The sequence below is a fragment of the Barbus barbus genome (assembly GCF_936440315.1).
Source record: "Barbus barbus genome assembly, chromosome: 20".
Lineage (NCBI taxonomy): Eukaryota > Metazoa > Chordata > Actinopteri > Cypriniformes > Cyprinidae > Barbus > Barbus barbus.
In genome coordinates this window covers 9,382,771-9,407,612 of record NC_136748.1, presented here as the reverse complement: position 1 = coordinate 9,407,612, position 24,842 = coordinate 9,382,771, and the positions used below count along the sequence as shown (strand labels likewise).

Below are 24,842 nucleotides of genomic sequence, written 5' to 3'. Positions count from 1 at the left end.
AACACTGATAAAACATTCCCTCCTCAGAAAGTAGTACAGATAATGTTCACTTTAAAGAAATACACAAAAGTACAATTCTGTGAATCAGATCATATAAATCATGTGTTTAACCCCTGTAACCTTAAGATTAGTAAGAAAGACGGATTTGTTAGAAAAAAATAGATTAGTAAGAACTAGTCAGAAAGAAAGAAAGAATTAGTCGAAAGAGAGAGAAAGAAAGAAAGAATTAGTCGAAAGAGAGAGAAAGAAAGAATTAGTCGAAAGAAAGAAAGAATTAGTCAAAGAAAGAAAGAATGAACGAAAGAAAGAATTAGTCAAAGAAAGAAAGAATTAGTCAAAGAAAGAAAGAATGAACGAAAGAAAGAATTAGTCAAAAGAATTAGTCAAAGAAAGAAAGAATTAGTCAAAGAAAGAAAGAATTAGTCAAAGAAAGAAAGAATGAACGAAAGAAAGAATTAGTCAAAGAAAGAAAGAATTAGTCAAAGAAAGAAAGAATGAACGAAAGAAAGAATTAGTCAAAAGAATTAGTCAAAGAAAGAAAGAATTAGTCAAAGAAAGAAAGAATTAGTCAAAGAAAGAAAGAATGAACGAAAGAAAGAATTAGTCAAAAGAATTAGTCAAAGAAAGAAAGAATTAGTCAAAGAAAGAAAGAATTAGTCAAAGAAAGAAAGAATGAACGAAAGAAAGAATTAGTCAAAGAAAGAAAGAATTAGTCAAAGAAAGAAAGAATGAACGAAAGAAAGAATTAGTCAAAAGAATTAGTCAAAGAAAGAAAGAATTAGTCAAAGAAAGAAAGAATTAGTCAAAGAAAGAAAGAATGAACGAAAGAAAGAATTAGTCAAAGAAAGAAAGAATAAGAAAGAAAGAAAAATGTAGTTAAGTTAAAGGTTAGTTAGATGATTAACTAGGCTTTTAGACTGGAACTGGTTGATTGAATGACTCTTCACTCTCCAGCATCTGGCACCAATCACTGCAAAACCCTGGATGGGTGTTTTCCGAGTAAAAGCCTTGCATTTCTCCTCGTTTTCTTCTTCCAACATAACCTAGAGGATTCATAAGAAAATTGTGACATTAATATCCAAGTTACCTTATTAACAGGTAACACATGGATGCAGCCACATGAAAGACTATTCTTACTACATTTTGTCATTAAGCAGATCTAACTGCATATTTCATGTAAATTTTACAGTTAAATGCTGTTAATTGTACAGTTTTTAGAACAAATCAATGCATAATTTTCAGTTAAAAACTGTAAACTGATATCCCTAGACCAATGTTTCTTAATAGTATTTGTTATCAGTTATGTACCACATATATACATGTATGTACATGTTTATTGCATTTTTAAGTGTCGTGTTTTACCATGATGATGTTCTGTGCACCTTGTATATATTAGTATATACTTCAGCTTGTTTATTCACAGCAATTCAGAAATTAAATTAGTTACACAAAAAGTTTAATGCTTTATCATATTTAAAAATAATGAACCACATGCACTAAACTCTACCCTGAACCTAACCGATAGTGTTAACAAAAGCAAACAATTGCAACTACGCCAGTTTAGATTGCTTCTACAATTATTTAAACTTTTATTTTTTCCACAGAACTTGTACAAGTGCGAGTGAAGTGCTGTACTAGGTGAGCTACTGAACAAGAAAATGTATGGAAGCTATTTGTGATGCAAATGTCAAAATGTATTAACTTAAAAAATCATAGCTAGCAAGTTTCCAAGGAATAACGTGGAATTTTGTCTGAAAAGCAATAAAAGAAAAGAAAAAAGAAATAATGTTCTTCCACACACAAGATAATGGCAAAAGATCAGTCAGGAAAATATTGAGAGCAAGTAAGAGCTAGTTGTTAGCTGTTAAAAATAGATACATACATTCCCCAGACATTGAAAGAGAGTAGGTCAAATAGCTGTTTTATCCAGCTAACATTCATTTTGGATCATCACCAAAATTTGTATAAGCTAGCCTTGCTTAAGCAACAAGCTTTTAATTATACTTTAAAGCTGCAGTCCGTAAATGTTTTGTTAAAAATGATCCGAAATCAATATTTGAGAGTACATAACAGCCAGTGTTCAAAACTATCGCCTTACTTTAGCCCGATTCACAACAGTTATCTTATAATAATGTTTTCTAATTTGAGTGGTATGGGTAGGTTTCCGCGGAAAATTCGAGCATGGTACTGCGTCATTACGTCACGTCTGTAAACATGAAGAAGTTGTCCCGGCTAGTAGGCTATCGCACGTGCGGATGCTCTTTTATAGCCTTTTCTCACAGCAGCTAGAATAATTAAACTTATTTTGATGGCGGGTTGTGATGTTTATGAAACACGTGTGAATGAAATTAAATTATATTCCAGTTTTAAACGTGCTTCGGATTACAGATAGCCTGGGATTACACAAGATTTGTATTCTAAAGAAAACCATTTTGAAGGGAGCATAGTTTGCTTTTGGGGTTAAAAGAATTTCTTAATATGAAATTCGAATGGCATGACAATTAGAGATTAGACTGTACAGAAATGGAAATTTACAGGTTAATACACACTATACTCATTGTCACACAATGCCGATGTTGTTAACATTAATAATTTGAGAATAAAGTAGAACAATAATAATACTTTGCACGGTTTGATATGATATTAGCTAACCGATCGTTAGATTTAATCACCATTAGTAGCGCGATTTATTATAATGCTTTTTTCCTCAGTTGGTCAGAACAAATGTGGCAGAATTGTTACTTGTTCAGATGACAACATACGGTGAATTCTGATTTGGGTCATATATTCCAAGACGTAGGCTAGAATCTGTGATTACTAAGTGTTTGATTCACACCTGTGTGGTGACTCATTCACCTCAAAATATTGGATTCATCTGCGCTGAAGCCATGCCAGAGTACAGCCCACGTAATAAAGATAATTCCGCACCTGGCTGCAATACCAGGTTTTCAACAGAGATGTCGACAAAAAGGCAAAACTTACGAACTGCAGCTTTAATATAATTTTTTTTTCCAATGATCTGAAAACAGTAGAAATTTGGATAAAACGGGTGTTATTCCATTGAAAGGACAATATACAGTAGATGCAAGACTTTTGAAGTTGCTTTGGACAAACGCTATACCAACACTTGACTTTTAAGTTACATAGTTTGTATTTACATTTATGCATTTGGAAGACACTTGAATCCAAAATGACTTGCATTGCAATCTAGGTACAGTCAGGTCCATAAATATTGGGACATCGACACAATTCTAACATTTTTGGCTCTATACACCACCACAATGGATTTCAAATGAAATGAATAAGATGTGCTTTAACTGCAGACTGTCAGCTTTAATTTGAGTATTTTGGTATTTACATCCAAATCAGGTGAACGGTGTAGGAATTACAACAGTTTGCATATGTGCCTCCCACTTGTTAAGGGACCAAAAGTAATGGGACAATTGGCTTCTCAGCTGTTCCATGGCCAGGTGTGTGTTATTCCCTCATTATCCCAATTACAATGAGCAGATAAAAGGTCCAGAGTTCATTTCAAGTGTTCTATTTGCATTTGGAATCTGTTGCTGTCAACTGTCAAGATGAGATCCAAAGAGCTGTCACTATCAGTGAAGCAAGCCATCATTAGGCTGAAAAAACAAAACAAACCCATCAGAGAGATAGCAAAAACATTAGGCGTGGCCAAAACAACTGTTTGGAACATTCTTAAAAAGAAGGAACGCACCGGTGAGCTCAGCAACACCAAAAGACCCGGAAGACCACGGAAAACAACTGTGGTGGATGACCGAAGAATTCTTTCCCTGGTGAAGAAAACACCCTTCACAACAGTTGGCCAGATCAAGAACACTCTCCAGGAGGTAGGTGTATGTGTGTCAAAGTCAACAATCAAGAGAAAACTTCACCAGAGTGAATACAGAGGGTTCACCACAAGATGTAAACCATTGGTGAGCCTCAAAAACAGGAAGGCCAGATTAGAGTTTGCCAAACGACATCTAAAAAAGCTTTCACAGTTCTGGAACAACATCCTATGGACAGATGAGACCAAGATCAACTTGTACCAGAGTGATGGGAAGAGAAGAGTATGGAGAAGGAAAGGAACTGCTCATGATCCTAAGCATACCACCTCATCAGTGAAGCATGGTGGTGGTAGTGTCATGGCGTGGGCATGTATGGCTGCCAGTGGAACTGGTTCTCTTGTTTTTATTGATGATGTGACTGCTGACAAAAGCAGCAGGATGAATTCTGAAGAGTTTCGGGCAATATTATCTGCTCATATTCAGCCAAATGCTTCAGAACTTACTGGACGGCGCTTCACAGTGCAGATGGACAATGACCCAAAGCATACTGCAAAAGCAACCAAAGAGTTTTTGAAGGGAAAGAAGTGGACTGTTATGCAATGGCCAAGTCAATCACCCGACCTGAATCCGATTGAGCATGCATTTCACTTGCTGAAGACAAAACTGAAGGGAAAATGCCCCAAGAACAAGCAGGAACTGAAGACGGTTGCAGTAGAGGCCTGGCAGAGCATCACCAGGGATGAAACCCAGCGTCTGGTGATGTCTATGCGTTCCAGACTTAAGGCTGTAATTGACTGCAAAGGATTTGCAACCAAGTATTAAAAAGTGAAAGTTTGATTTATGATTATTATTATGTCCCATTACTTTTGGTCCCTTAACAAGTGGGAGGCACATATGCAAACTGTTGTAATTCCTACACCGTTCACCTGATTTGGATGTAAATACCCTCAAATTAAAGATGACAGTCTGCAGTTAAAGCACATCTTGTTCGTTTCATTTGAAATCCATTGTGGTGGTGTATAGAGCCACACATTTTAGAATTGTGTCGATGTCCCAATATTTATGGACCTGACTGTATGTATTTTATAAGTTCATAAGCACCATGTGCTTTGAGCTTAAGAACTCTTGAGCTTCACTGACAGGTTTTTAAAACAGACATACAGTATGATCCTCTGAGCTCATGATATATGGCTTCACTAAACCGGTGACCAATACTTACAATACATTTGACTTGTTGCATCACTAATAAAATCTGGATGCCAGACTGAGTTTTTTCTGAATTTTTTTAACATATTTTGATTCATTAAATTTAAAATTCTGTAACCACGTCCAGAAAGAAGCAGGCAATTGATGTCTAAACGTTTACTGATTTTTATTGCACAATCAATCCTGTTTCTTTAAAGAGCAGTATTAAAGAAATATATGGGAGCTTTTCGTGCATATATAGGAGTTTTATTTTGCACTGTCTGCAGCAGTATACATTATTAGGAATTGAAACAAGAATTACATGCACTTGCTGATATAATGACACACTTTCATTTTTTTTTTTTTTACAGCTTTTCACTTCAAGACATAATTTGACAGGATTACAATATTTTGCAAAAAAACAATTCCTACCTTGCATGGCATGTAATGTATTCCATCTAACATAGCTGATCATTTCTGAATACAAACCAGTTAAATTATTAAAACTACATTAGCAACTACTGTAGTACATCGCCCTCCCAACAGATGACACATTTGCTTTACAAACCAAAAACAATGTGTTAACAAATAAAAGTAAAACTCTCGAATGGAACAAAATAACTGTAATATGCAGATGGAACACTGAGGTAAGTCAAATCATATAACAGTTTATTGAACAGGTTGGATCGGGAGTGCAGTGCAGCAATGATAGCGGGTGAGTTTCTTGGTATAGGGAAGATTCAAAGGATGGTAATGATGATCACTGATATTATTTCCTCAATTCACAGATACGGGGTTAGACGCAGACAATGAGATCTTCTGGAGCACACTGACCACAGAGAAGGACGATCTGAAGGAGGAGGAGGAGAACACAAGGAGCAGAAACAGGAGGTAAAGATAACAGGTAAGTAGAATTCTTGAGTATACTCCGCTAGAGTCTTGCCAGAGTAGGGTCCACGTAGTCGGTACGAGATCGGACGCTGGAGTGAATGTGGAGTGTGCTTAAATAAGTGGTTTGATGACTGTGGTGATGAGGTGCAGGTGCTCGTGATTAGTATTCAGGTGATGCAGATCGTTGTGATTGCCTGATGGGAGAGCCTGGCCAATCTGTGACAATAACATTTCTCAATTTTTTTTTTTTTGACTGAAAGAACAATTAAACCACAAAAAGTGAAAGCAGAAAATACTGATTCCTATTCATGTCATAATTAATAAAGACTGCAGACTCTAAAATGTTTACCTCACCCTCATCAAGAATGTCTCCATTCTACTCAGGAGTTTCTTGAATATGTCTGTTGGAAAGAGAAAAACTTTATATCACAGAGCTGTAATTTCAGGTTACTTTAAACATAGTATATGCCTTGAGCACACCCAATTCTTTAGACTGCATCACAACTTACTCCAAGTGTGTCTCATTCTTTGAGAAAACAGACAGGATGAAGGAGGCCATTTCACCAGGATTCTCTGTGCAAGGTACAATTATGTACTCTCCCGGCTCCAGCCTGAAGAATTTCATCACCTCTCTAAACCATATTAATTCATCAGTTTGTGCCACAGGCTCTCTGTCAATGAAGAACTCGGATGAAAACATCCCACTTTGACTTCTCATCTAAAAGAGAATAATAAAACATGCATTTAATCCATTTAAAAGAATGAATACATGTAAACAGAATCTTGTCTTGAAAGGGCCATTAGAGTATAACATTTAATTTAATAGGTTAATTTTCACTTGCCTCGAATGGTATCTGTGAAAGAAGAGAAAAAGGGCATAACTTCATCATTAAAGGGATATTGCAGTTCATGCATAAAACATGACACTGAAAATGCTGAGACATCACAATTTTCAAAAAGCAGCTGAAGCCACACTTCCTCTATAAGAATGTAACCACTCCACAACCTCAAACCATGGCACACACAAAATCCTCTGTTTCTTTACATTTCACCACTGCTTTAGCTTGTTTCTTAGTTTGATTTTCTAATAAACCTGGCATTTTACTCTATAAATGTTCTCAATTGTCACAATGTAAGTCACTTTGGATAAAAAGCAACTACTAAATGCATAAATGTGTTATTAGTGTAAATGAAAGCACCTTCAATTTATAAAGAAACTTAAAATTAAACTACATCAGATTCAGACATACGTAAATACATTATTTGGCATATTTTAAAAAAGCATAGTATGCACAAATACTGACCTCAAAAACATAGAAGCCAATATTAAAATTTTCTTGGCTATTTCTGTTTCTCTTCTCATGGTCCTGAATGAGGGACACCAGTATATTTTCAGGCCGCTGGCCACTAGCACATTCCTCATTAAGCTCATCAATTTTCACCCGAAACTGAGGGTTTGTCGAGAAAGTCTCTGTAAAATTAAAAGATGATTTTTTCATTATTTTCATTTTCTATGTATTTATTTCGAGTTATATCTGTCTTACTTTTTACAAGCCTTTAAAGGTTTTATTATAATTTTGCTATGCTGGAACTGATTGATAGGGCTTTATGTGCAAATATATACATATGCAAACAGTAATAATACCTGTCTTAATTATGTCACCACCTGCTGTGATCCCGGCATTCCATCTGCCAAAATGTCGTTTTGAGGTCCAGTGACATTCAGCAGAGCCATCCAGAAAATCAGGACAGAGACAGCAGATGTCTATGTTTTGAAAAATGTTGGTAAAGTCTTCCATTGACATCCTGCAGTTAAAATATGTTTATGTTTTTAAGTAAAATGCGATTTCATACTTTGTATATGAAGTACTCATTTCTCACTTCAAATGTGAGAGGGTGGGTTTACATAACATGGTCATGCTCACCAGAACTCCCCGTTATTTAAAACTTCATGGCAAATTGTGCGGACCTCCTCACAAACTGTGTCCCACAAGGGTGATCTGTAAAATTTCACGAGTTCACACTTACATATAATAAATAGAATAAAGCTTATGCATATTTGGCATGCTGGCCCGAACCCAGAGTACCCCCCCTACAGGATAGGACAGTAATAGTTGTAAGTGCGGAGAAGGGGTGGCGGAGGGATGCTGCAAAACTGCCAATGAACAGAGGTAAGTCTGCTGTGTATATATACACTCCTCTTATCTTGTTAACTGGGTTGATTAGTGATTGCTCTCCTCTCGTGTTAATTAGGTTAATTATCTGAACGTGTTCCCCCCAAACTTTGTTAATAAATCATCATTTATAAACAAACCATGGGTGATATTGTGTAGCAAATAAAAAGAAAAGATCCTTTAGCATGTGAGTTGATATGTCATGATATGTTCAAGCAATGCACAACTTTCTGCTAAGTTTGTGTCTGGCTAAATTAAGCTGATACTATATCTGTTACCCATCACTCCAGTCTCCTCGCCACTCTTCTTCGCCCCATGGGTTTAACAATCTTACCAGCTGGACTGGATTTTCGTCACTCATCACCTGTTTTACAAAGCCAGAAATCAATGTCAGTTTAAGAGATATTAAGTTGAAGAGTATTCAATTTATTAAAAAAGAAACACTCAAAAAAAGCATTGAAAAAATGTGCCTCTACCTACAAAATCCACAACCTCAAACCAAGGCACACACAAAATCCTTTTTGTTTGCAATGTATCTCTTCTCTAGCTTGTTTCTTAGTCTGGCTTTCTAATAAACCTGCAATTGTACACTATAAAGACTAATGGCTTTGCAGATGTAGATGTGATGCAGAGCACATGCTAAGAATCACTATAAAAGAGTTCCAATATTTGTAGAAGCAAGCTAAAATGTGTCACAAAACACTCACAGACTCTATGGAAGATCCAAGTGCAGAATTTAATAAAGTAATCCAAAACCGTAATCCATATGAGGCAAGAAGGCAAAAAGCATCACACAAGGTGAAACAGAACGGTCACCAGCAAAAACAGAGACACTGAGCAACTCCTCCACAAACAAAGCTCATATATATATATATATATATATATATATATATATATATAGTGTGTGACAAGCGTCCCGAAGCTTCATCAGCGTCGCCCTGGTAACAAGCTAGGAACACCTACCCGTCCTCATCACAGGCTGATTGGTCACAGCTGCGGCTTGTCACGCGGCAGCTACATAAGCCACGCAAGCCCTAAACACAGGGTGACTTCTCCATGAACTCGCCTTCTCATTTCTCCCACAGACAGCAACGTGTGACCGGCCAGCCCCACTGGAGCACAGCACGGATTCACTGCACTGGGAAAGAAGGAAGAGAGCACTCAGTGCACCGAAACACCCACGGGGACTTTTCTCCCTTGTTGCACTTCCCTCCTTTAAAATAAAGCCACCCTGCGGGGCATTTAACCTGCAATCCCTGTCGTGTGATTCCTCACCCCGTGACTAAATTATATATATAAATATACACACACACTCACTGGCCACTTTATTAGCTACACCTTGCTAGTACCAGGTTGGAGTACCATGGCATAGATTCAACAAGGTGTTGGAAACATTCCTCAGAGATTTTGGTCCATATTGACATGATAGCATCACGCAGTTGCTGCAGATTTGTCGGCTGCACATCCATGATGCGAATCTCCCGATTGAGATCTGGTGACTGTGGAGGCCATTTGAGTAAAGTGAACTCATTGTCATGTTCAAGAAACCAGTCTGAGATGATTTGAGCTTTGTGACATGGTGCATTATCCTGCTGGAAGAAGACATCAGAAGATGGGTACACTGTAGTCATAAAGGGATGGACATGGTCAGCAACAATACTCAGGTAGGCTGTGGCATTTAAACAATGCTCAATTGGTACTAAGGGGCCCAAAGTGTACCAAGAAAATATGCCCCACACCATTACACCACCACCAGCAGCCTGAACCGTTGAGACAAGGCAGGATGGATCCATGCTTTAAATGTTCTTTACACCAAATTCTGACCCTACCGTCTGAATGTCGCAGCAGAAATCGACTCATCAGACCAGGCAACATTTTTCAATCTTCTGTTGTCCAATTTTGGTGAGCCTGTGAGAATTGTAGCCTCCGTTTCCTCTTCTTAGCTGACAGGAGTGGCACCCGGTGTAGTCTTCTGCTGCTGTAGCCCATCTGCTTCAGGGTTCGACGTGTTGTGCGTTCAGAGATTGTATTCTGCATACCTTGGTTGTAACGAGTGGTTATTTGAGTTACTGTTGCCTTTCTATCATCTCTAACCAGTCTGCCCATTCTCCTCTGACCTCTGACATCAACAAGGCATTTTCGTCCACACAACTGCCGCTGACTGGATATTTTCTCTTTTTCGGACCATTCTCTGTAAACCCTAGTGATGGTTGTGTGTGAAAATCCCAGTAGATCAGCAGTTTTTGAAATACTCAGACCAACCCGTCTGGCACCAACAAACATTCCACGTTCAAAGTCACTTAAATCCCCTTTCTTCCCCATTCTGATGCTCGGTTTGAACTTCAGCAAGTCGTCTTCACCACATCTAGATGCCTAAATGCATTGAGTTGCTGCCATGTGATTGGCTGATTAGCAATTTGTGTTACCAAGCAATTGAACAGGTGTACCTAATAAAGTGGCCGGTGAGTGTGTGTATATATATATATATATATATATATATATATATATATATATATATATATATATATATATATATATATATATATATATATTAGGGCTGTCAGTCGATTAAAATGTTTAATCTGATTAATTACAGCCAAATTAAAATCTTTTTGAGTCGATTTGTTCAAAAGGCTGATTCACTCAGGAATTCAGTAAACGGCTCTCTATGGGCTACTGAATCACTGATTCACACGATTTGTTCAAACCGCGAGTTCATTCAGAAACTAAACGCTGTGTTGCTCAGAGACGTAAAACAGTTCTGCTGTGGATTTATAAGTAATATTTTTGTTGGCAAAATTGAACAAAAACACAGAAATTTGTGTTTAAAATATAACACAATAATAACTTCTTATTTACTGAAATATTGTAAAAAATAACAGTTGCACTCTGTATGTTCTTTGTGACAAAAACAGCACTCCTGTGATACTGCTCTCGCTGCTAGTGTGATATTGCTTAACATATTATATAAATATGAGACAAAAACTCATACAGGGGAATTTTTAGCCCCAATATCTTGAATTTTAGGGCATAATGGGGTTGTTACCCTGCATCATGTCTGCATGAAATGTAAATCGCATAATTTTTTTATAACTAATTAAGTTAATGCGTTAAACTGACAGCCCTAATATATATATATATATATATTAGTGCTGTCAACTGATTAAAAACAATTTACTAATTAATTGCACATTTTTCTGAAATTAATAGCGAACATTAAAGTTTTTAAATATACTTTTATATTGCAATAATTTCACATTCAATGTTCAAATTAATGTACAAACAACATAAAGACAGTATATTTTTAATATTTGTTTAATGGCATCTTTATTTTTATGACTGCAGGGGCCAGTATCACTGATACCAATTAATGCTGATTTTAGAGCCCTGCATTTCAGCCCGGGCCCAACGGGCCTTGTGTGTGTGTGTGATGCGATCTGGGAAAACCCTTCGGATGTCGCACTGGGACGTTTTCAGAAATTCGAAAAATAGGTTGAATGTCATTTTTTTGGCAAAATTAGGTTTTCATTAAATTATTATTTTATAACATCTTGTCTATCATCTCTGAAAATATCTTGGCAAAATTCACTTGTTTAGTGCAGAAAAATAGTGATTTATTGCAGCAAGCAGAAAATATTTTTTTTCTTATGAAAGCGCTGCGGAGGTGCTTTCTCTTAACACCACAAAAACAGTTAACCTATCCTATCAAAATAAACCATGTAACAAATATAACAAAGGTGTATCAATGCACATTTCCCGCCAGTCCGGTGTAAACTACGGCACGCAAAGTTTATTTATTTATTTATTAATTTTAATAATGTGAGATGGCGGAGCGCAAGAAAACAGCGCAGTCTGAAGTAGCTGCTCAATTAAACGATCTTGCTCATCTCAGTCTGCTCAATCTTGGCGTTGTCAGTGCCTAAAACAATGTTATAATGGTCTATTTGACATCCAGAGATGAAGGCTTGGATGATGAAGTTACTGAAGAGGAGTCCGATGACAGTCTGTATATGCACAGGTGCGCGAACAGTTGCGCTGCGCTCGCTTTTCTGAGCTACACTATTCGTGCTTTCTAAACAAACAAGGGGTGATCAAAAGTTCAGAGACTATGCCCATGATAAACAATGGAAAACTGTCCTCTTCAGGGTTACGTTAGTCTGTTTATGTAATGATACAGCTCTTGTTAAACCCGTGAAGTGAAAGTGAAACCCATCTCACGTTAAACCTGTTTTTCTCAAAATTCCATTCCTGAAAAATCACAAAATAGAAACAGTTTTGGAAAGAGCTTGAACCCAGCTTTCATATGATATCAAAAACCTAAAAAAGGTAAAATTTCACCATGTGTTGGGTTTTCCTATATACAGGTGCTGGTCATAAAATTAGAATATCATGAAAAAGTAGATTTATTTCAGTAATACCATAGTGAAACTTGCATATTAGATTCATTCATTACACACAGACTGATATATTTCAAATGTTTATTTCCTTTAATTTTGATGATTATAACTGACAACTAATGAAAGTCCCAAATTCAGTATCTCAGAAAATTTGAATATTGTTCAATATTGTTCAATATTGAAGACGTCTGGTGCCACACTCTAATCAGCTAATTAACTCAAAACACCTCCAAAAGCCTTTAAATGGTCTCTCAGTCTAGTTCTGTAGGCTACACAATCATGGGGAAGACTGCTGACTTGACAGTTGTCTAAAAGACGACCATTGACACCTTGCACAAGGAGGGCAAGACACAAAAGGTCATTGCTAAAGAGGCTGGCTGTTCACAGAGCTCTGTGTCCAAGCACATTAATAGAGAGACGAAGGGAAGGACAAGATGTGGTAGAAAAAAAGTGTACAAGCAATAGGGATAACCGCACCCTGGAGAGGATTGTGAAAAAAACCCATTCAAAAATGTGGGGGAGATTCACAAAGAGTGGACTGCAGCTGGAGTCAGTGCTTCAAGAACCACCACGCACAGACGTATGCAAGACATGGGTTTCAGCTGTCGCATTCCTTATGTCAAGCCACTCTTGAACAAGAGACCGCGTCAGAAGCGTCTTGACTGGACTGCTGCTGAGTGGTCCAAAGTTATGTTCTCTGATGAAAGTAAATTTTGCATTTCCTTTGGAAATCAAGGTCCCAGAGTCTGGAGGAAGAGAGGAGAGGCACATAATCCACGTTGCTTGAGGTCCAGTGTAAAGTTTCCACAGTCATTGATGATTTGAGCTGCCATGTCATCTGCTGGTGTTGGTCCATTGTGTTTTCTGAGGTCCAAGGTCAACGCAGCCGTCTACCAGGAAGTTTTAGAGCACTTCATGCTTCCTGCTGCTGACCAACTTTATGGAGATGCAGATTTCATTTTCCAACAGGACTTGGCACCTGCACACACTGCCAAAGCTACCAGTACCTGGTTTAAGGACCATGGTATCCCTGTTCTTGATTGGCCAGCAAACTCGCCTGACCTTAACCCCATAGAAAACCTATGGGGTATTGTGAAGAGGAAGATGCAATATGCCAGACCCAACAATTCAGAAGAGCTGAAGGCCACTCTCAGAGCAACATGGGCTCTCATAACACCTGAGCAGTGCCACAGACTGATCGACTCCATGCCACGCCGCATTGCTGCAGTAATCCAGGCCAAAGGAGCCCCAACTAAATATTGAGTGCTGTACATGCTCATACTTTTCATGTTCATACTTTTCAGTTGGCCAACATTTCTAAAGATAATTTTTTTTTGCATTGGTCTTAATTGATATTCTAATTTTCTGAGATACTGAATTTGGGACTTTCATCAGTTGTCAGTTATAATCATCAAAATTAAAGGAAATAAACATTTGAAATATATCAGTCTGTGTGTAATGAATGAATCTAATATACAAGTTTATATATGGGTGAGCTAAAGGTGAGTTAAAAATCACACACAGCTGGAGGCAATGAGACTTGATAGTCCGGGCAAAGGCTGGTGGGAGTTGAAGTCCAATTCAAGAAGCAATGATCTGGGAGGAGTGCCCTCTGGTGGCTGTCAAGGGCATTCTGTCAGATGGCTGTAACATGACACCCGCTTTAAGGATCAGATTACAGATGCTCCACCAAGTGTCAAAATAATCCAGGTGGGAGGTGGAATGGAGGGAGGCTCAGTGGGAGGCCAGGCCCATGTGGTGGAAGATGGTCTGGTGCCAAAGGTAGACCAGGGAACCAGAGTGGGGCCGGCAGAGCAGACCACCACCACAGTAAGGCAGATGGGACCAAAGATCCCCAAGGTGGAACTGACGGAGCTGAAGAGCACTGCAGCGGAGCTGACGAGACAGTTCAGCAACGATCTCCTTGTCCTTGACAGGGCAGACTGAGAGTGTGGGAGTGGGCACCACAGCCCAGAGAGGAGCTGAAAGTCAAAGTCAAAAGTCAAAGTTGTGACGTATTGTCAAGTATGGTGACCCATACTCGAAATTGGTGCTCTGCGTTTAACCCATCCAAGTGCACACACACAGCAGTGAGTAGTGAACAAATGCACACACACACACACACACACCGTGAACACACACCCGGAGCAGTGGGCAGCCATGCTGCGGCGCCCGGGGAGCAATTGGGGGTTCGGTGCCTTGCTCAGGGGCACCTCAGTCGTGGTATTGAGGATGGAGAGAGCGCTGTACATTCACTCCCCCCACCTACAATCCCTGCCGGCCGGAGACTCGAACCCGCAACCTTTCGATTACGAGTCAGACTCTCTAACCATTAGGCCACGACTTCCCCAAAGCGGACGCCGCCGCCTTGGGAGGTTTTGCAGCAGAAGCTGCCACCTCAGGAGGAACTTGAGCAGACTCATAGACGGGAGCAAACTCAGGAATGCCCTCGTAGACTTGGGTGGACTCTGGAGTGGACTCTTAGACTGGAGCAGCCTCTGGAGCAAACTCATAGACAAGAACTGACACTGGAGCGACCTCGGGAATGAACTCATAGACTTGAGTGTGTTCTGGAGCGGACTATAGACTGGAGAGAACTCTGGAATGAACTCATAGACTTGAGTGAGCTCAGGAGTGGATTCATAGACTGGAGTGGGATTATGAGTGAACTCTCAGGCTCTAGAGTGGACTCGTAGACTTGAGCGGGCTCTGGAGTGGACTCTTAGACTGGAGCAGCCTCTGGAGCAAACTCATAGACAAGAACTGACTCTGGAGCGACCTCGGGAATGAACTCATAGACTTGAGTGTGTTCTGGAGCGGACTATAGACTGGAGAGAACTCTGGAATGAACTCATAGACTTGAGTGAGCTCAGGAGTGGATTCATAGACTGGAGTGGGATTATGAGTGAACTCTCAGGCTCTAGAGTGGACTCGTAGACTTGAGCGGGCTCTGGAGTGGACTCTTAGACTGGAGCAGCCTCTGGAGCAAACTCATAGACAAGAACTGACTCTGGAGCGACCTCTGGAATGAACTCATAGACTTGAGTGTGTTCTGGAGCAGACTCATAGACTGGAGAGAACTCTGGAATGAACTCATAGACTTGAGTGAGCTCAGGAGTGGACTCATAGGCTGGAGTGGGATTATGAGTGAACTCTCAGGCTCTAGAGTGGACTCGTAGACTTGAGCGGGCTCTGGAGTGGACTCTGAGGGCTCCCAGACTGGAGCAGGCTCTAGAGTGGACTCGTAGACTTGAGCGGGCTCTGGAGTGGACTCTGAGGGCTCCTGGACTGGAGCGGGTTCATGAGTGGACTCTGAGGGCTCCCGGAATGGAGCTGGCTCTAGAGTGGACTCATAGACTTGAGCGGGCTCTGGAGTGGACTCATAGACTTGAACAGACTCTGGAGTGGACTCATAGACTTGAACAGACTCTGAAGTGGACTCTGAAGGCTCCCAGACTGGAGCAGGCTCTAGAGTGGACTCGTAGACTTGAGCGGGCTCTGGAGGGACTCTGATGGCTCCTGGACTGGAGCGAGCTCTGGAGTGGACTCTGAGGGCCCCTAGACCAGAGCAGGTTCATGAGTGGGCTCTCAGGGCTCCCGAACTGGAGTGGGCTCTGGAGTGGACTCTGAGGGCTTCTGGACTGTAGCGGGTTCATGAGTGGACTCTGAGGGCTCCCGGAATGGAGCAGGCTCTAGAGTGGACTCATAGACTTGAACAGACTCTGGAGTGGACTCTGAAGGCTCCCAGACTGGAGCAGGCACAAGAGTGGACTCGTAGACTTGAGCGGGCTCTGGAGTGGACTCTGAAGGCTCCTGGACTGGAGCAGGCTCTGGAGGGGACTCTGATGGCTCCTGTACTGGAGCGAGCTCTGGAGTGGACTCTGAGGGCCCCTAGACCAGAGCAGCTTCATGAGTGGGCTCTGAGGGCTCCCGAACTGGAGTGGGCTTTGGAGGGGACTCTGATGGCTCCTGGACTGGAGCAAGCTCTGGAGTGGACTCTGAGGATCCCTGGACTGGAGCAGGTTCATGAGTGGGCTCTGAGGGCTCCCGGAATGGAGCAGGCTCTGGAGTGGACTCTGAGGGCTCCTGGACTGGAGCAAGTTCATAAGTGGACTCTGAGGGCTCTTGGGCTGGTGCGGGTTCTGGATTGGATTCTGAAGGCTCCTAGACTGGAGCAGGTTCATGAGTGGGCTATGAGGGCTCCCGGAATAGAGCAGGCTCTGGAGTGGACTCTGAGGGGTCTTGGGCTGGTGCAGGTTCTGGATTGGATTCTGAAGGCTCCTAGACTGGATCAGGTTCCAGAGCGGACTCATGGAATAGAACAGACTCTGTAATAACCAGTGCTGAGGCCCTTGAGATACCAGCTGCTCTGGCCGAAATCAACGGTGGGTCTGTCAAACTAGAGATTAGCCCCAAGTTTCTTTTAAACGCCTGGCTGTCTTCAAATGCAATGTTCACAATGACCGAGAACACAGGAGTGCTCTCTGGTGGCTGTCAAGGGCATTCCAGCAGATGGCTGTGACAAAAAGCCACAGTTGTTTCAGCAAATGCATTTTTAGTTAATCATTTAAGTTCAGGAGTTTAAAGCCTTCTAAACTTAAAGGCATGCATATGTGCATGCACTGATTTGTGACTGCGTGTTTTGAGTTTGAGCTCCGTCAAGTTGATTCTTTATCGTCTATTTTCTATCTTAAAAACTATTTTATACACTATCATTTTCGTTTCTATAATGTGTGAATATATCCACTATAGCATTCTAAAACAAAACCAATCAGAGCGCCTTGTTATCACTAGTTTTATCACTAGCCCGTTAGCATCGGCAGCGTGGCTGCCGCTAATCTCGCTTAGATTGCTAATACTCTATTCACACACATTACCATTGTTTCACTGTTACTTGCTTAAATGGCGGATTTCTGTCTACCTTTGAGGGCAGGTGAGGACACGTTCGAGCTGCATTCGGTGCAGCTGGAGCTGGAGGCTGTGGAGAAGCAGATCCGCGACCTGGTGGAGAAGCAGGCCCAGCTGAGAGAGCGGAGAGCCACACTGGAAACATCCCGGGCTGATGCTCACAAGTCCGGGGTAAGTATACAGCACACTGCTAACACTCCCACCACCTCTACTATGTGTGTTTCTCTGCACAGACCCTGTGCACCCAGGACGCAATCTTCCCAGATGTCCTTCACTCCGGTGCCGGGACGCCACGGACCCTGGGTGTACCATCAGCGGAAGACGCGAGCCAAGCCCCGGGCGACGACCTCTGACTAGTAAGCCAATTCTCAAATAACTGCTATGATGACTTTTTTTCTACCCACTTAAATGATAGAAGTACTTGCGTTGTCCAATCTATACAGACTGTGTTTGTTCCCGAATAGCGAGGTCAAAATATAAATTTAATGCAGGATCTAGAAAAAAATCTGATCGTGATTAAACCAGAAAAACGCAAAATAAATGAACAAAAACAATTTTTAAAGCTTCGGCTCCTAAATATTAGATCACTCGCACCCAAAGCTGTTATTGTAAATGAAATGATCACAGATAATAATGTTGATGTACTCTGCCTGACTGAAACCTGGCTGAAACCAAATTAATATATTGGTCTAAATGAGTCTACTCCACCAAGCTACTGTTATAAACATGAGCCCCGTCAGACTGGTCGTGGTGGAGGTGTGGCAACAATATATAGTGATATTCTCAATGTTACTCAGAAAACAGGATACAGGAGGTTTAACTCATTCAAAATACTTCTGCTTAATGTTACACTGTTAGATATGCAAAAGAAATCTCTCCTATCTCTTGCTCTGGCTACTGTGTATAGACCGCCAGGGCCATATACAGATTTCCTGATAATACAAATGATGCGTTAGGACTTGCGTTTACTGACCTAATAAACTCTTTTGGAGTCAAGCAAAACGTCACCGGGCCCACTCATCGTTTTAATCATACGCTACATTTAATTATATCGCATGGAATTGATCTTACCGATATACCGTAGATATCGTACCTCAAAGTGATGATGTTACTGATCATTTCCTTGTATCGTGCATGCTGCGTATTACTGATATTAATTTTTATTGGCTCTGTGTTATCGTCCAGGCGGAACTATTGTTCCAGCCACCAAAGACAAAGTCACAAATAACCTGCCTGATTTATCTCAACTGCTCTGTGTACCCATAAATACACATGAACTAGACGAAATGACTAGCAACATGGGCACTATCTTCTCTAATACATTAGAAGCTATTGCCCCCCTCAAATTGAAAAAGGTTAGAGAAAAACGTACTGCGCCATGGTACAACAGTTACACCCATTCTCTCAAGAAAGAAACTCGTAATCTTGAGCGCAAATGGAGGAAAACTAACTTGGAAGTTTTTAGAATTGCTATGTCCAGCTATAGACAGGCTCTAAAAGCTGCCAGGGCAGAGCATATCCGCAAACTCATAGATAATAACCAATCCAAGGTTCTTATTTAACACAGTGGCTAGATTAACAAATAAACAGACACCGCCCGATCTAAATATTCCCTCACAGTTTAATAGTAATGACTTTATGAATTTCTTTACTGATAAAATAGATAACATCAGAAATACTATATCAAATGTAGATTCTACTGCGTCTAGTATTTCAGCTTCATTCATCACACCCAAAGAAAAACTGCAGTGCTTTACAACTATAGGACAGGAAGAGCTAAATAAACTTATCAGTGCATCTAAACCAACAACATGTTTATTAGATCCTGTACCCACTAAACTACTGAAAGAGTTGTTACATGTAGCAGAAGAACCGCTTCTCAATATTATTAACTCATCGTTATCTTTAGGTCACGTCCCAAAACCATTCAAGCTGGCAGTTATTAAGCCTCTTATTAAGAAACCACAGCTAGATTCTAATGAACTGGCAAATTACAGACCCATTTCAAATCTTCCGTTTATGTCTAAAATTTTAGAAAAAGTTGCGTCTGCTCAATTGTGCTCCTTCTTGCAAAAAAATTATCTCTATGAAGAATTTCAGTCAGAAACTGCACTTGTAAAAATTACAAATGACTTACTTCTTGCTCCAGATCAAGGCTGCATCTCATTGCTAGTATTACTTGATCTTAGTGCTGCGTTCGACACTATAGATATACTCTATATACTCACAGATCGATTACAAAACTATACTGGTATTCAAGGGCAGGCTTTAAGATGGTTTAGATCCTACCTGTCCGATCGCTACCACTTTGTTCATTTAAAAGGAGAGTCATCACAATTATCACCAGTAAAGTATGGAGTACCACAAGGATCTGTCCTAGGTATATATACATGTCTTGGTAATATTATTAGAAAATACGGGATTAGTTTTCATTGTTATGCTGATGATACTCAACTATATATCTCAACAAGACCAGATGAAACTTCTAAACTAAGCAAATAGATTGTGTAAAAAATGTAAAAGATTGGATGACCAATAATTTCCTCCTATTAAATTCAGATAAGGCAGAGATATTACTTATTGGACCAAAAAACAATACACAGAATCTCTTGGATTACAATTTGCAACTAGACGGATGCACTGTCACATCCTCTAAAGTCAAAAATCTGGGTGTTATATTAGACAGCAACTTGTCCTTTGAAAATCATATTTCCCATGTTACAAAAACAGCATTCTTCCACCTTAGAAACATTACCAAGCTTCGAAACATGCTACCTGTTTCTGATGCAGAAAAGCTAGTTCATGCATTCATGACCTCTAGACTGGACTATTGTTATGCACTGCTAGGTGGTTGTCCTGCATCTTCAATAAACAAGCTACAGATAGTCCAAAATGCAGCGGCTAGCGTTCTTACCAGGTCAAGAAAATATGATCATATTACCCCAATTTTACAGTCTCTGCACTGGCTACCTATTCAGTTCCGTATCGTTTACAAAATATTATTACTTGCCTATAAGGCCCTAAATAGTTTAGCTCCTGCGTACCTAACTTGTCTTCTACCACGCTACAATCCAACCCGCTCCCTAAGGTCGCAAAACTCTGGACTTTTGGTAGTACCTAGGATAGCAAAGTCCACTAAAGGAGGTAGAGCTTTTTCACATTTGGCTCCCAAACTCTGGAATAGCCTTCCTGATAACGTTAGGGGTTCAGAGACACTCTCTCTGTTTAAATCTAGATTAAAGACACATCTCTTTAGCCAAGCATTCACATAATGCATCTTATAATCTTGTACTGCAGTTATATCTGATCAAATGTACATTTATTATTATTCTTTAGCTTGGGTTGAACAAATCATTTTTGCTTAGATGGAACAGCAGCTATGCTAATTATGTCTCTATTTGTTTCTCTGTTTCTGCCACGGGATTAACATCCCGTGGTAACTAGGAATTACAGAAGCTTCAGTCTGGATCCAACCCTTAAATGATCTGAGATGACCGAACACCTGAGAAAAGATAATGCCAACCCCTCAGAGGACTTCGGAGGATGCCAATGCTTAGACAACATACAGAATTACCAAATTTTGCCATAAGTCAAACATATTAAGGTTCTGCAAAATATAAATATAGTGTGGAAACTTAAATTCCTGTAGAGCTGCTTTGCAACGATTTGTATCGTAAAAAGCGCTATACAAATAAACTTGAATTGAATTTAATTGAATTCTACAAACTTCACGATTTTAGCAATCCTATAAGAACATTATAAACAGTGTTGGGAGTAACCCGTTACAAAAGTAATGCATTACAGTAACGTATTACTTTTTGCTGTAACACAGTAGTGTAAGGCATTACTAATCAATTCTCAGTAATATTTTACTCAGAACATGTTCAGTAACGCTTGCGTTACAACACACTTTTAGCCCCCAATTTTATTTTATTTTTTTATTTAATTTAAAGTCGGGCTCCGACTTTTTTATGTCCCTAGGGCCGGGCTTCGGGCCAATATTCACGTCATAGTTCAGACGCGGGCCGGTCCTCGGGACGGTTTTAGGCTTCTCCTTATCTTTATATTTTAGACATCCATCAATTATTGATGAAAAAAAATTGCCGCGCTAGTGGAAACAACATGAGCCGGTGTTTAGTGTCCCGCAGCAGCAGCGAGCCGTCAGCACAGCTGAAGAGTTCTGCGTTGAAATACACACAATAAAGCAAAAGCCCCAGCAAAAGTAATTACCATGAATGTGTCCAGGGGAAATAGTAAGGATTCGCCATCTCCTCGTTAGACGTGCCTTTAGAGAGAAGTGCATCTTCACGGATAACGATTGTATTTAATAGTTTTTGTTTTTATTTATTTCGTTAAGTAGTAATTTTACAGTGTTGGGAGTAACCCGTGCACAATTTAAAGCTTTCTATAGATATATTTATCATGTCTGTGAGGCATGTATTCACTGACTTTCGGTTCATTTTTGTGAAGCTCTACTGTTCAAGATAAAAGCACAACGTTTTGTTGATATTGTGAGCGCACACAAATAAAAGTAGACCCTTTATAGTTACGAATAATGTATTACTCTTACCTTTATGAGCAAAAATTATGGCGTAAGTTGTTTCCATTGAAAACAAATGTAATTGATTGCGCTGGTGTCACGCTATACTGGAGGAAGGAGCGAGGAGACACGGAGATTTCCAATACGGAGTTTTATTGAGATTTCCAAACACACGGAACATGGAGCTTCGGGAATAGACGAACAATACAGGACATGGGAGACAGGGAGACACAGGGCTTAAGAACACAGGGAAATCAACGAAGAAGAACAGAAACAGGTGTGGGGCAATTAAACGCAGGGCTGGGAACAAATTAACTCATGAGGACAGGGAACGAGGACAGGAACAGGAAGGCCAAATATGGACACGAGAGGAGGGGGAAACAAGACACAGGACTGACAGCTGGTGCCTCCATGTCCTGCGTTTTAGCTTCCACTCTCCGCACAAACTACTAGAAGCAGCGCACATTTATCTAGGTTTAATGTTTAAACATTGTTATATGCTTGAACTGTTTTAGTATATCTATAGATTTTATTTTAAGCAAGTCGTGATGATTTGAGAAGGCTAAATTGATCAAGCATAAGCTATGATCAGCCTGCCAGTCTGCCGCTGGCCGCTTGGTCGTTACTTTAAGAAAGAAAAAACTTGTTTAATGAACAAAAAATGCTCCAAATGTTAAAAAGTCGAAACGAAATATAAACACTTTGCCATTAGGGCAGGAAGGGTTAAGAGCTTGAGGTAAGCATTTTTATGTTTTATCGCCATGTCGCGTTTTTATTGGCTGGTCAGTAAACGTGGGTCTCAGCAGCAAACACACTGTGCGATGATCCTGCTGAATTTCTGACACTCTCAAAAAAAATATTGCAAGCTATCTTTGATCGCAAGACCATGACAATGGCCATCTTTGAACCTCTCTCACTGTACAACACAGGACCACCGATTTAGAGCCACGATCACAGAAATATCCTCGCCAGGCACACTTTTCCAATGAATCACAATTGTGCTTAATAATATATTTTTTCACCTGTTCTTCATTTTATTTTCAACACAAAATGAGTACATAAACATTTTGTGAACTCAGCTCAAGGCCAGAAATGTTTAGGGACAAAATGCAACTAAAGCCGGGCTCACACTGTGCGATTTTTAATAATCTTTTGCGATTGCTGCTTGTCACACTGTACGAACATGATCCCCATGTCAGACTGTAGGATCTCAGTTGTCTTAATGTCAGACTGTACGACAGTCAAGACGCGATAAAAACGGACGTACTCAAGAAGACTTGTCCGGAGTTTTACGTCATCAATACGTGACCCGCGTTCTCTCGCTATAATGGTAGCTAGCAAACAACAGCAACGTGTAGCGTTAGTTTTATTAATTACATGCCTTGATGTTAAAAAAAAAAAAAAAAAACGAAAAAGACGACGTGTGTGGAGCAAGTCATGGCTGGGCAAAAGAGGACTTTATGGACTTCCAGTTCTACAGAGCGAACTTGAGGTAATTTTGTTATTTGAGTTTAAACATCCTGCCCCTTAATAAATAAACTTTAAGTAAACTTTACGTTGTACATATATTGTTTTTTACAAATAATGAATGGTTTGAAGTTGTCGCGCTAATTGCGTCATCAAGTTCAGTGCTCCTATTGGTTCTTGGTTTGACGGTCGTCGTAGGAGATGTCACACTGCAGGAAACTTGAGGAAAGTGTCTGAAATCTTCTGACACTGCCAGAATTTAATCGGAGGAAAAAATTGATCGCAACGGCCATTAATCGGCTGTCGGTGAACATGTCAAACCAGCGATCTAGACAACCGATTTTAGCCTAGGATTATAGGAATCTTTTAGGATGTTAGGATTTTCAAAATTTGTCTCAGACGAACAAATCGTGGCCAAAATCGCACAGTGTGAGCCGGGCTTTAGCATGACTAAAGCCCTCAGCCTAACAAAGATGCAAGTCATGGGAGAAGATGTAAATCCTCCACCCAGCATCTCAAACTCTGACTCCAAGCATGAGGTTGTACACAACTTTGTGTACCTGGGATCCTCTCTCTCTGACTCTCTTCCTCGTGACACTGAGTTAAACAGGCGCATCAGGAAGGCTACCACATACATGTCCAGACTTACAAAGAGAGTGTAGACCAATGATAAGCTGACAGAGGGCACCAAAGTCTAGGTCTACAAGTCTTGTGTGGTCAGCACGCCTCTCTATTGCAGTTAGTCATGGACCCTGCATGCTCATCAAGAAAGTAGACTCAACACCTTCCACTTGTGTTACCTCCATCACATCCTGGGCATCCTGGCAGGACAAGATCCCCAACTGCACTGACCTTGAGAGAGCAGGGATCTCATCCATGTTCACCCTTCTCAAGTAGAGATGTGATGGCTGGGACATGTTGTCTGAATGGGTGATGGGTACATTCCAAAGGATCTCCTGTATTACTCAACACACACTAGGTGCAAAGATGTTTGTACTGTAAATGAGATCTCAAGGCCCTTCGAAATCAACCCAAACTCTTGGGGAGCTGCTGTCTCATACAGACTAGAAGTGGAGATATATTGTGCACAAAAGCCTCTCCAACTTTGTGGAGACCCTCAAATAGCAGTCTCAGGCTAAGTGGCTACGGAGGAAGGCCAGGACCCAACCTATCCACCCAGCCGAAATCTGTACCGGTGACCTTCATATGACATGCTCCATGGTCTCCTGAGACTGACGGATGCCTTTACTACTGCCCTCATAAAGGTAAAAAATGTTCCTGCATCTCAATTCAATTGTGGAAGACTCCTATTAACACAATGTATAATATGAGTCTAACCGAAATGGCCAGATGCTTGTGTGGTCTTACCTCAAAAACCCCTGTCACTGTGTAAGCATGCTCCTCAACTATGCCATGAAGTAACTCATTTTCTTCAGGTGTTGTCTAATGTTACATACAAAAATACAAATTAATGAAAGAAAAATTT

General features: G+C 40.4%; 1 pseudogene across 1 annotated transcript in view; it reads right to left on the bottom strand.

Annotated features, from left to right (window-relative positions):
- Positions 1 to 5,153: 5,153 nt before the first annotated feature.
- LOC306886455 (calpain-2 catalytic subunit-like) overlaps positions 5,154 to 24,842 on the bottom strand; it is a 28,037-nt pseudogene continuing 8,348 nt past the window's right edge. Inside the window, exons 7-14 of the transcript XR_013785942.1 lie at positions 24,725 to 24,799; positions 8,323 to 8,408; positions 7,796 to 7,870; positions 7,516 to 7,676; positions 7,165 to 7,341; positions 6,380 to 6,588; positions 6,225 to 6,271; positions 5,154 to 6,086 (exon numbers count right to left, since the gene is read on the bottom strand). The product of XR_013785942.1 is annotated as a calpain-2 catalytic subunit-like (transcript). The remainder of the gene's footprint in view (positions 6,087 to 6,224; positions 6,272 to 6,379; positions 6,589 to 7,164; positions 7,342 to 7,515; positions 7,677 to 7,795; positions 7,871 to 8,322; positions 8,409 to 24,724; positions 24,800 to 24,842) is intronic.